The sequence below is a fragment of the Mauremys reevesii genome, linkage group 1, assembly GCF_016161935.1.
Source record: "Mauremys reevesii isolate NIE-2019 linkage group 1, ASM1616193v1, whole genome shotgun sequence".
Taxonomy (NCBI): Eukaryota; Metazoa; Chordata; order Testudines; family Geoemydidae; genus Mauremys; species Mauremys reevesii.
This window is the reverse complement of record NC_052623.1, coordinates 202,555,970-202,569,050: the sequence shown is the minus strand read 5'-3', so window position 1 is coordinate 202,569,050 and position 13,081 is coordinate 202,555,970. Positions and strand designations below refer to the sequence as shown.

General features: G+C 43.1%; 1 long non-coding RNA gene across 1 annotated transcript in view; it reads left to right on the top strand.

Annotated features, from left to right (window-relative positions):
* Positions 1-5,639, top strand: part of LOC120387096 — a 257,617-nt gene extending 251,978 nt beyond the window's left edge. The window contains exon 5 of the long non-coding RNA XR_005590029.1: positions 4,561-5,639. This is a non-coding gene — a long non-coding RNA (uncharacterized LOC120387096). The remainder of the gene's footprint in view (positions 1-4,560) is intronic.
* Positions 5,640-13,081: the final 7,442 nt, after the last annotated feature.

Below are 13,081 nucleotides of genomic sequence, written 5' to 3'. Positions count from 1 at the left end.
TCAGAGGGGGTTGCAGGCTTGGTGAGTACTGGTTTATTTTGTGTTCCTGTGTATGTTTGGGCAATGATAGGGCTTATTTATAGGCACATGTTTATATTGGCAACAGGGGTGCTGGAACAATTTGTATAGTGGAGGTGCTGAGAGCCACTGAACCAAACTGTAGACCCTGGATATGACGGAAAGCACTTCAAGCCAGGGGCTCCTGCCACACCCCCACCACTCCTAGGTCCAGCACCTATGATTGGCATGCTCCTCCATGCATACTAGCAATGCACATGCAGCTTGCATCTTTTTAATTTTAATATACGTCATAGTCCTAAAAACAAGACAAGAATTTTTTTAAGGGGCAAAAGGCAATTATTATTTTAGCTTGCTAATATCATGAGTAAGCAGGGTAAACTTGGAAAGCATCAAATTACTCCCTCAGAGTCCATGATCAAAACTGTTTGTTTTGAGGTTTGTCATTGAAAAGGCAAAACACAACAACTGAGATTTTTCCAAGAACAAACCACAGCTGCAAAAGTCCAACTCTAACAGTTATACTCTAGCATCATTTAGCCAATTCCCAACATAACTCCATAACAGTCATACATGTGTACTTTTAAATTACCATCCAAATAAATCCAAATTCTGAAACTTTAAAGGTTTGCCCAACACTAGTAACTAGTATAATGATGATGTTTAAAGACACTCAGATCTCCTGTGGGTATTTCAGCATATTATCCGGTTGTCACAAATAATCAGTGTCACTCTAGATTTATTTGTTGTAATTCTAGTTATCTGAAAATATGAAATGATGCGCAAAGAATGTAGGATGACAGCGCTTTTCCCACGCTCATGCTGCATGGGCTGGGAAGCAGATTTATCATCAGCAATAATGTAGGACTGAGGGGAAAAAAACACTGCATTAAAGTTACATAAGAAAGAAACTACAATAAGAGGGAGAAAATATTTCCTATATTTAGCCTGAAGAAGAAATTTAATGTACCTATTTGTTTGGGCAATCGTGGTCTCAGTCCTTTTCAAAGCTGTAAGGAATGGAGTTTGAGTGACCTTAGCATCATTGCAAATGCACACGCAACGGCTCACTCACAAATAATCTTTGCTCTTTGAGAGCCTACATCTTCATCCATTTTAAGGAAAGTTGACTCAAGAAAATTGTTTAAAATTTCCTCAATACAAAGCAAATGCTAACCTCTGAAATAAAACTCTTAGTAAAGGACAGGATCCAAAAGGTGCTGAGCAACCTCACTTTCTTCCCATTGGACTCAATGGGAGCTGAAGGCACACTGTACCTGGTGGGACTAGGCCCAGGAATCAGCTCTTGGAAGGAAACAAGGCAGCATGTTTCAAACATGAGTCAAATTCTGCAAGGTGAACAGGGAGGTGTTAATGTTTTTAGGTGAAGAGGGAAATGTTAATTTTTAAAATGTTAAAAGAATAAATTGAATTAAAATGTCACAAGTAATTACGAGCAAATGGCTGTGTAAATTTTGCATTTTTTGATTCACTGGCAATTCTGAAAGATTGGGGGGGGGGGAACATTTCACGTTAAACCAAAATCCAAAATGTTTCTAAATTTTCAGCAAATTGAAAAGTTTTTTTTTTTAAAAAAAATCAGTATCACCAAATCTGAATTTTTCACCCAAAAAAAATCCAGCTGAAATTTTTTCCCCAGCCCCACTAGTGATACAATGCATGGCAATGCCATTTATTTGTTGAAATTCAAAAAAGGAGTCCACTGTCCCATTGATGAATCCTTATGATGGTATATTTGTTACCTGGACCTAAATTAAATATTTCTGATTTATCTATATTATTGTGTCTGAATTAGGGTACCCTCTTGTCCCAACAAGCTCCCACAGACAGGTGTCAATTATTCCTTTTAATAGATGTACTGTACTCTATCAGTTTTTATTAAACAAGAAGGGATGGCAGAATCTAACCTCCTCAATTTAGCCTTTAATTGTCAGTCAGAAGGTACTACATGCTGCATTTCAGGTCATGGAACTTCACAGATTCATTGATGTTTAAGACTGGAAGGGACATTTTGGGGAGGATGGGATGTCCGACCAACTTGGGTGCATAAAAATGTTCCCTCTAGTGGCTGCAACCTTCAGAGGACAGAGGCCCTAATATTACTACATCTTAATAATCCTTTTTAGCTCAAGAGTAGACATTTGGCTGCTAAGCAGAAATTCCTGAGTTCTGTTCTTATTGCCCCATGCAGGAGTTCCTTTGCCCTGTTGCCCTAAGCGTCACTGCTTGTTTTCTTTTAAACACCACCAATGAAGAAGCCTCAGCAACTTTTAGACATGTTGTTGTTGTTATCCTGTTTCTACTGAAGTATATGGAATTGCACCAATGTAAAAACTGGTATAAAATCAGGCCTGCTGTGTCTGATTTCAAGGTTGAATTTTCTAGGACAGGAGCCACTTATTTGTCTTGTTTGTAGAATGGGCAAAAACTCAAAATATTGCTAATTTTTTTCAGAATCAGTTCATCCATCCATCCTCAAGAGTCATCTATCCGATAGCAAGAATCAGGTGCCAGGCTTGAGGAGTAAAATCTCTTGTACCAAGTATCAGAAAGCTAGTAGCAGGGGTTCTGGTATGGGCGCTGATTATCAGCTATTAGACTCTGAGACCATCAGGCATGTTTAAGATTTGAAAGACGGTCTGACTTTCGGTTGTGGTCTTCACTAGGCTGTAAGTTAGTTTGCCAATAATTTTAGAGTGTTCTTTCCAATGGAACCAAGCAGGCCTTATTAGTTGCTAACATTCCCATAGGAGTGGCTTTCAGGAAGCAAGTTTCACATAGTTTGAACCATACGGTTGGACAAGCTGTACAGGGCAGAAAGCTCAGGATTCTCAAACTGGCAAGATAAATACATATTTCTGTATTTCATTTAGCAATTGCTATGTATGTGAGAAGCATTGTTTAAATTATTAAGTGATACATATCAGCAAGAAACCCTTAAATTATACTTCAAGGATTAAATTTAATGGGGACGGGAAGTGGATGATGGGGCCACAGATGGTCTTGATCAACCTGTTAAATTGTGTAAGCCAAGCTGGAAGTGTTTGATTTCATGTCAGTTCTCATAGTGGAGAGAGAACTGACTGGCAGAGGAGGAGAAGGACACAATGGAGGCTGATTGGTGGTGCAGCAAAAAGTGAAATCAGACAACAGGAGCATAGGGAGCAGATGGGGGTGGGGGAATTGATTTCATGAACGTCCCCTTGCAGCCAACTGAATAGACACAAACATTTATATGAGAACACAGGATGGAGAAAATGGAAGGTGGATTGATTATTCCTTTGTGAAACAGTAGAGAACAAAGGAAGGAATGTCGCTGTTGGACCAAAATATGGCGTCTCTTCTAATTCCCAGATAATCTGGAAGAACCAGAGGCCAGGCCAAATCAGCAAGATTTTTCTAAAGTAAAACGTAAAAGCTATATAAGCATGTCATCAGTAGTCAGATGATGATGATGATGATAGACAATGTATATTGTCCCATAATTCTTGGTGGAAAATGCTTGTGGGCATCTTTCAAGTGTTAGCGAGGACCCAGTTTTGAGACCCAGATAACAGTAAATATGCTTCCACATTTATGTTCACACCTATCTCAAAGCATTTATCGAAGAGTCTCCAATGAGCTGCTTGGAAAAACCATAATGGGCTCATTCATTCAAGCCCTCTAGGTAACTCAACAAACAAGACTATCAAGTCCTGTATTGCCCTGTAAGGGCTCTCATCTCACAGTGGTGTCGCTCAGTCTGAGGGCCATCCCATGTGTGTGTGTTCTCTGTGTATGTGTAATTAACCCGTACCATGTTATCTGTGCAAACTGACTTCCATGTAACAAATGGTTGTAGGGAGTTGTCTTCATATTATGTACAGGTCCATAGAGGAAGAATTTCAGCAAAGGACATCCACCAATGAGACTATTATCTGCTGATTAAGGATTATGGAGTGGTTAAGCTGAGGGCCCTATGCAGTCTGCACCAACAAGCCAAACTTGTACTAAATCCATTATTGCTCTTGATATCTAAATGTAGAGTCATCTTGTGACCCAGATCCTCAGCTGGTGTAAACGGGCATGACTACATTAAGGTCAAAATGGAACTATGCCAATTTACACCAGCTGAGGGGTCTGGTCCCAGTATCTTTAAGGCACTAGAAACAGTGTGGCAACACACGGCTCCAGCAAAATAGCCAGGAAACTCAGCTGCTCAGAAATCCCACACGTGCAGATGCACTGTAAGAGAGTATAGCATGTGCTGCCCTGCATGGCCATCCAGGTATGCTAGGTCATGAGGAAGGGGGCATGGCCTTGTTTCTACCCTGCTTCTTTATTGGTCTTTAAAGCTACAAGGGAGGTCCCGGGGACTATAACTGTGGCCAGTTTGTGAATAGGTATTAAGTGAAAAAAGGGTCATTGCACCCTCCCCTACATGCTCGCTCCCTCTAGGGCCAGGCACAGTCTGACCTTTGTTCTGTATGATACATGCCTAAAAAGAAGTTGGGGCTCTTCATAATTTTGCTGTTTGAATAGCTGCTGTTCAGGACAGTCAAGATGTAGACAAGGTTTGGTGAGGGGAAGAATTTCCAACGTCAGCCAGTCAGATTTCGGAATGATGAGAAGCATGGGAGCTGAAGGCATCACAGCAAGGCCCATTGTAATTTACCCAATATGTGAAAAATTACAGTTCTAATGGTAAGTATTGTACTAAATATTGGCAGGACATGAATCTCTCTGTGAAGATTTTAGAAAGTATGAAAACAGCTACAGATCGCATTCTTCTTTGCCAAATCTTAAAGTTTGTAATCCTGCACTCCACTCTGGGACACCATATGGCAAAAGAAACAACACGTAGAACTTTTTTCTGTAGAACTGTAGTAGACACGAATACCAAACAATTTCACAAAACCACTAAATATTTGGCCAGCTTCTAGTCTACTGTAATTTTAAAAAAATGCTGAAGACAAATGTTTATGTTGAAGGGAAAATGTCCTCAGGATAGAGCTGACCTGTCAATTAATCATTTCAGCTCTCCCGTATAGCCCATTCCATAATCTATACTTCGTGAACAATGACTACTGCACTAATTAAGCCTTTCTAAAGCTTTGAAAGGCATTTGAATTGTGGGTGAGTGCTGCTTTGGCTCTTCTGGCATGTAACATGCAGAACGTCTGGCCAGTTATCCTGACTTCTTTCGTATATGTTACCGATCCAAAATAATTTCACCAGACACCTTTGAGTGAAATCACAGGTTTGCCAATTTCCATTTCATGTATCTTTTCTACAAAACTGAAAATTATCGCTCATGAGCATTGATGATTTCTCCAAAGCCGAGTATGGCAGATATGCTCAATGTCCAAACTTTAACTTACTGGGACAAAATATTAGTATTGATATTGATTGTGACAATAACATCAATGCTCCCTGAGTCGAAATGGCCTAGAAAAACAAACATGATTTTATTTGCACCTAGAATGACAACTTATTCAGCAGAGATGCAAACTCTGGGTATTTCTTGCTGGGAGGGGTGCTTTTAAACAATTGATGATGTGCACATCATTAACAATCCATATACATCTGGTTGAAAATGTAACCACACAGCTGTGATGACATTTCCCTGAACCTGCATAAGTTTGAAAGAAAAAAAATAATAAAAACCCTCAATGTCTTTGTACTGTATAATTTTCAATTATCTCAATTTTCTGAGCTCCAAGTCAGCACTTTTTCGAGAAATGTATATGTCAAAAGAAAATTTATCAACAAAGGTTTCATATTCTGATTTCCTTGGACTTTACAGCAGGCAGAATTCTGGTTCACATGTGGGCGAAACTGCCAAAAAATGAGAAATGCTTGTTATAATATTACAGATAACATCATCCAGTCTGTTTTGTTCTCTAACCAGTGCTAAGAGAGCATAAGCAATATCATTTCACTAGGCCTGGCAGTCTAGGCAGAACTTCATTAAAGTAGAGCCATATGACCTGTTCCATGAACCCAGCTATGTAAGGGTTCAGTACTCAGGAGATTAGCAGTGTACCAATTCTTCATCCTTCTATTCCCAAAGCACTCTCTGGATACTCTCCACACTTCCCCCAATTTACTATTCTGTTCGGAGAGGGTGGCTAATGGCTTGAATGCCTGCTGTCTCTTTGGATGGGTAATCTGTTCCCTGTAGACTTAATTGGATGCCAAATTGCCACTCCTCATCTTATAAATCAATGGCCAGTTAAGGCCTCTGACCTTTACCATCTAAAAGATCTTTTGTGGGTCAATTAAATGGCTTTATTTCCTCTTCTCCCAACTCATCTCAGCAAGGTATACAAGGATCAATTGCTTATTCAAGATGTAATACAAGGATTATGCCTACTTCCATGCATGATTGATTATTGCACTTTAACCCATATGGACACCCATACTCCCCGACTGGAGCAGAAGTAAGAAACACTTTTCAGTGTCAACTGCCAGGCAGACTGGGGCAAAGGAAATATTGCCCCGTTGTGATCCCTAGTGCATGGCCTCTACAAAACCCTTATTTCCTCTCCCATTGCTCTCTGGGTGCATGTTCAGGCCACTTCCTCTCCCTACAGAAAGCTTTTTGGACTAGAGTAGGGAGGGGAGGCAGAGAGTTTTGGCCTTACCTAGTGGCTCCCAGGGGATATATGATAGCAGTGATAATCTGGCTCCAGGAATTGTGGGATTGCTAGCTGGGTTCCCATAAACTCAGCAAATATTAGTAATGAACCAAGTCCAGAACTCCAGATCCAAACACCTCTGAATTGTGGGCATGTTCATATCTGGAGATGTGGACTGCATTTCTTAAACACAGGAGGGGCCGATTCAGATCCATAACACCAGGAAGTCAAGTGACAGGTATTATGGATGAATGCTAAGGGGATCCCAGGGTTTCCCTAGCCACAGATTTAGGCCAAAATTTTCAAAAGTGATACCTGAGGGTTGATTTTTTAAAACTGCTGAGTGCTGGGATACCCTCCGAGACCTTTTTCCACTCAGCTTCCCAAGAGCTCAGTTCGCTGCCAGCCTTCATCATTTGGCATGTAGCAATGCTCTGCTCAGTTGATCAGACTAAAATGCAGGGCTTTGAAGCAGGGTGCATCATAGATCTAAAGTTACACAGCACACCTCTTCCTTTATAAACATTTACTCATTAATGTGGATCACACGTTTTGGGATTGGCTTGGTTACTTTGTAGGAACCAATTCCCATACAGTATGCTCTGTCCATGCGCTGTCCAAGTATGACTTAGTCCTTACCTCAACTTTACATTCCCGATTTCTTATCCATTGTTGTCTTGCTCTTAGTAAATGGGTCCCCGATGTTCCCCCTCTTTTCTTAGCTAGCTCAGACATTTTGTCTTTTAGATTACTGACCCATTTACTTGTCTTATCACAAACATTCTCTTTTCAGCCTGCTGATCTAGTTACCTCCCTAACCCTGTCCTCCCAGAAATGAGGTCTTCCCCATATTTAATTACACCTGTCAAGACAGGCTTACACTGAGCACCCACTATGCAGCTGAAGTCACTGGGAGCTGAAGTAAGTAACTGATGAGTGTGGTATAAGAATCTAGACCAGGACTGGCCAAACTTACTGACACTCTGAGCCACATACAATAATCTTCAGAAGTTCGAGAGCTGCAGGACATGCACAACCTGCGCCATGGGGCGGTGCCTGCCAGGGCGTGGGGCTAAAGCCCTTAGACCCCTCCCTCCCTTCTTGCAGGGCAAAATCCCCTAGTCCCACTACCCCAGGGCAGAAGCCCCGAGCTCTCCCCCCACCCCCTTACCCCAGTCTGGTAGGTGGAGAATGGGTGTGTGCGCACGCATGAGCAGCTCCGTGAGCCATGCTGTAACCATGGCCACAGTTTGGCCATGGCTGATCTAGACAGAGCGGGTGAAGAGAGTGGCACTCTGCAGCATCCTGCTACCACCTTCCCTTCGTGTGAGGAAGTTTTGTCTCTGCCTGCCGTGGGTCAGTTCCCTGACTCCACCACCTCTGGCAATGCAAGCACTGCCTTGCAGGCCTTGCTCTCTTTTTATAGGTTAGCAATAGGCACACACCAACTCCTGAGTCCTCCGAGCATCCCTCTGGAGTGCCCAGCCTCCGATCCCCACTGGACACTCACAAAATTATTGGATTATCTACTTCCAAAGGAATAGCACACCCCAGTTTACTAGTTTCAATTCAGGGCCACCACTCCCCTGACACATAGTACTTAGATATATCTGTAGTGAAAACTGGAACAAGTTTATTATCAAATAACAGAGATCAAATGACTTTGGAAAATAATTGTTACACATAAAACAAAATTAGAACATGCTTTCTAGAGCCTAAGCTTAGCTCACAAGACATTCCCCATCTCCTATAGGATAGCTTCCAACCTGACCTTTTCCTAACGTTTTCAGACAGGTTGGCTGAGACACTCCTTTCATCAAATCAAGCCCACAGGCAACTTGTCTTCCCAGATTGAAGGATGAAATCTCATCCCCTCTCCGCTTCTTTTGTGAAGTTACAGAACAAGGTGCTGCAGGGCCCTCTTGGCTCCTGCCCCTGTTGGGCTGATAAAGTCACTCGGAGACCCTGGGTTCAGTAACCACTGGTGCAGTTTATTTACAGGTTGTGCTCCCACCACCTTTTCACCATACAAGTAGCCCTTTACCGAGGGAGAGCTACCTCCTTGCTTCCATTCCCTGCCTTTTCCCTTTCTTTCCACCCCTGCTTCCTTCCCCCGAAGCTTTTATACAGCCCCGGCCTAATTAGGCAGGAGCTCCCTCTGCTTTCCCAATTAGGGCCAGGTGGTCTAACCAGCTCCAAATTCACCTCCCTTAATTAGAGCTGGAGTGGCAGAAAGCTGGCTTAGCAGTTCCTGCTCAGTGCCCTGTTACAATGGTCCTTACCCCAGGAGGTCCCCTTTGAGGTTCCTTTGTCATTGTAAATCCTCTGTCCTGCACCTTGCCCAGACAGCAAACATAGCCGGTCTCCAAGTGTGTCCATTGCTTTGGGTTTTTTTACACTGACTGAGTTGGCCTGGAGGTATACAGTACACAATGGTCTGCCAGAGAGATAAGTGTTTAGTCCTCCCTTCCTTCCTAGAATCTGTTTATCACCTTCTGGTGACCTGTGTGAACTTAGAACATAATTTCCAGTATACATACAGAACTCCTTACACATTATCTGCACACACACTTCGCAATGATCATGACAATCAGTGTGACACATGCTTTCAATAGCAGACCCTACATGACCCCTTTTGGTGAATCTAGGGGATCACTGGATCGCTGTGCCCTCTGCCAGTTGGCACCAACAGGTTTCTGCATCACAAGAAGCACCTCTGAAATTCAGGCCCAAGTAGGTGACTCAAGTTTTACTAGCAAAAAATGATGTGTCAGGCAGGCAGAGCCTCAGGAAAAAAATCTTTATTGAGTGGGGATTACATGTGTAATGGTATGTGTGTCCACTAGTGACCTGGCCACCAGCTTGAACTCCTGAGTTCTAGCTGTCACAGCAAACTAGGTCCCTCCTCAAACCTGAGCCTCTTTCTCTAGTCCCACTCCTCACAATACAGCAGCCATACCAAGAAACACACCAAGGCAGCTTGTGGGTTTATCTCCTGAAGATAAGGAGAAGGATTAAGTAGTGGTCACTGTGCCCCAAAAGGGGACAAAGAAGTAGCGAGTGAGGGGGTTGCAAGCCACCAGGCAGTCATCCTGATGACATGAAAGACTGATCTAGACACATTTTTGTACCTCTATATCATCTTACAAACTGATATAGTTTTAGGGGTACAGAAATTGCATGTAGATCAACCCTACAAGAAAGATAGTTCTAGAACCGGCAAGGAGCAGACAGTAGGTCAATTCCTGGGGCGGGAGTGGTAGAAGTGCAATAATTTGATTCAGATTTGGGTTTGAAGACCCCTACTTCTGAATCTTACACTACTCACACCTCCATTGCCCCTCTCTGCGCTATTCCTACTTCTTGTGTGGGTAAAGAGGACTTCAGACTCCAGACTACCAATATGGCACCTTTCACAGAACACTGGGCCTGACTGTCTCCTTCCTTGTGCAGTCGTTAACTCTTGTTCAAAGTGACTGGAAAGTGGATGTAAAGCTCTGTGGTCCAGATGCTTCCCTGGTGTAAATTGGTACTGAATAGCTCTTTTGAAGTCAATGGAGTTATGCGGACGATGGTCTGGCTCTACCATTTTGAATTAACCCTCTTTGAACAGATGTACATGATGGCCCAATGCTGAGAATCAGGCCTACCCTCCTAGCCCAGCGAGCTTCCTATGATGAGACTCTTTGCTTCTCATTTTAACTGGTTAACGCAGGATAAGAATGCCCCTAAAAAATCAAAATATTCTGGGAACCTCAGCCTTGCCCTGGCTGCTGGTTTGCAGCTGCTTGCAGGAGTTAATATATCTCAGGAGGCTTGTGCTATGAAAATATTTCATAAATCAAAATAATTAAGATCTCAAAAATATACATATAATTTTTACAAAATCTGGCATTAAAGGATCATATAAATGGTGGATTATAGTTTTATTCCTTCCAAGGTATTACAAATATCCCTTGAGTTTTCTATAGGCATGTATTGTGGGTCACAAGTCAGGAAAAGAGGCCCCCAGATCATTAATTATTAGACCATAATTTACGGGAGGGTAAATACACACAGATTCCTTTGGTGGAGACTTGGTGTAACATTCAGCACCTAAAGTGACCGCCTTAACCTCCGGAAACCTTGACTTTTCTTCATCACTGCTAATTTCTTCCCAGAAATACAGCACTGACATCTGAGCTTTCCAGCTGACAGCAATACGCAGAGTATAGCCAAGAAAGTCTGGTAGTGATGAAATTACTACAGAGCACCATATGGAAGGCTCTTTGTGACCTCCATTTGGTTGCAATTAAAACTGGTGTCACTGTCGCAGCTGTCAGTTCTTTAGTTGACTTAGAATCCTGCTGTTTGTTAACCACAAAGTGGCAAATTATAGCTTTTATGAAGTCCAGGAGTGACTGAACGAGTGACCTAAACAACCCTGCAAAGGCTATTGAGGGTTTTGTTTAAAGCCAGATTATTTAAACTTGTAGCCAAAAGCTATGCACCAAAATAAAAGTGGCCTGATTTTCAAAGGTGAGCAATCTGCAACTCCCACTGAATTCGCTGAAAGTTGTGCGTTGTTCATCACCCAGAAAATGTGGCAACTTATTAAGATATATAAAATATGTAATTAAGGCCTTGATTCAACAAAGAACTTAAACATGAGTTTAAGTTCCATTGAAACCAGTAAGATTTGAGCATATATTTAAGTGCTTTGCTGAATCAGGGACTTAGGCCTAGATTCACTAAAGTACTTAAGTGCCTAAACCCCAAACATCAGAACCTAAGTCTGGGTTTAGGCTCTAAGTCCCATTTTAGGCTCTACTACATTTCACAAAACTCCTGCTGAGCCTTGTAGGCACTGAGGGTACATCTACACAGCAACTAGACACCCACAGTTGGCCCATGCCAGCTGACTTGGGCTCACGGGGCTTAGGCTGTGGGGCTGTTTCATTGCTATGTAGACTTCTGGGCTCAGGCTGGAACCTGAGTTCTGGGACCCTCCCACCCTGCAAGGACCTGGAGCTTGGGCTCCGGCCCAAGCCCAGAAATCTACATAGCAATGAAATGTCCCCGCAGCCTGAGCCTGAGCCGACACAGGCTAGCCATGGGGTTTTCTTTGCTGTATAGACATACCCTTAGACTCACTCGATGCCTACGTTTTTGGAGTAATAAGTTCCCTAGATGCCTACGTTTCTGCCTCTGGCCAGGCACAGTGCTGCCTCCCTCTGGGTGTATGGATGCTACTCGCCCGTCTAAGCCCCAAAGTGATTCACAAACTGGGAAAAGATAGGCATTGGGATACCTCACTTGCGTGTGGGGCACAATCTGGTAGATGTATTCAGAGGCAACCTACCGGATCAGGTCCCCTGGCAAGTTCACACAAAACAACAAGGGGGGGACCCTCCATTATATAGCTTTTAGCCCAGTAGTTTGGGTACTCGCCTGGGATGTGGGAGACTCCCCAGTTCAAGTCCTTCCTCCACCTGATGAGGAGAAGAGATTTGAAAAAGAATCTGCCATCTCTCAGGTGAGTGCCCTAATAATTAGTTTTTGGGATATTCTAAGTTGGGGCTTCCTCAATCTCTCTCGTTGCAGCTGTCGCACTCTTGATAAATAATGAGAGAGAGAGAGAGCATGCATGCAAGCGCACAAGCATGAGAATGACTCTATAGCTTAGTAGTCAGGCACTGACCCAATCCCACTTCCCTAATGACTCTAATTATTTAATCAGAATGCAGCGGCTGCAGCAGGAGACGGGAGCTCCACATGAGAATATACCATAGCCCAATGGTTTGGGCACTCATAAGGCAGAGGGGAAACTTGAACCAGGGGTCTCCCACACCCCAAGTGAGTAACCGAACCACTGTCCTAAAAGTTAAAAAGGAAGATCTTCCTCCTCACAAAGCCTTAGGCACCTAACTCCAAACAAGGTTTGTGACTACGAATCACTAGCAGAGATAGGCCCTCCCTGCATCCTGGACGTGGGTGCTTATCTCTGTGGAAGGGGTGGGCCTTAGCACTCACCCATCAGTTTCTTCCACTGGCTACCTTAGGCAGCTCCCTGCCTAGTTTTGTGAATTGCAGTCTGAGATGCCTATCTACTCCCATTCCTTGTATGGGGAGCCTTGGGCCTAACTCAGGATTTGTGAATTGCAGTGTGTTCCTGTGATTTTTCTAGGATCCTAAAAGTTAGGCGCTGTGATGCCTAAGTACCTTTATGAATCCAGGCCTAACTTTGAGCCCTCAGTATTGAAAATGTTGGCCTTCCATGTATGTTCCCTCTTACTGAGGTAGAACAGATATCAGCAAATCTATCCTTTTCATACAAAACTGAGTGTGTTACCCATTCTGGCCCAGATCATTCCCCCCATATGAAAACCAATGGAAAAGGGAGCTATAGTGGTGGAAAGGTCTGCAAGAATCTCCTCATAGCA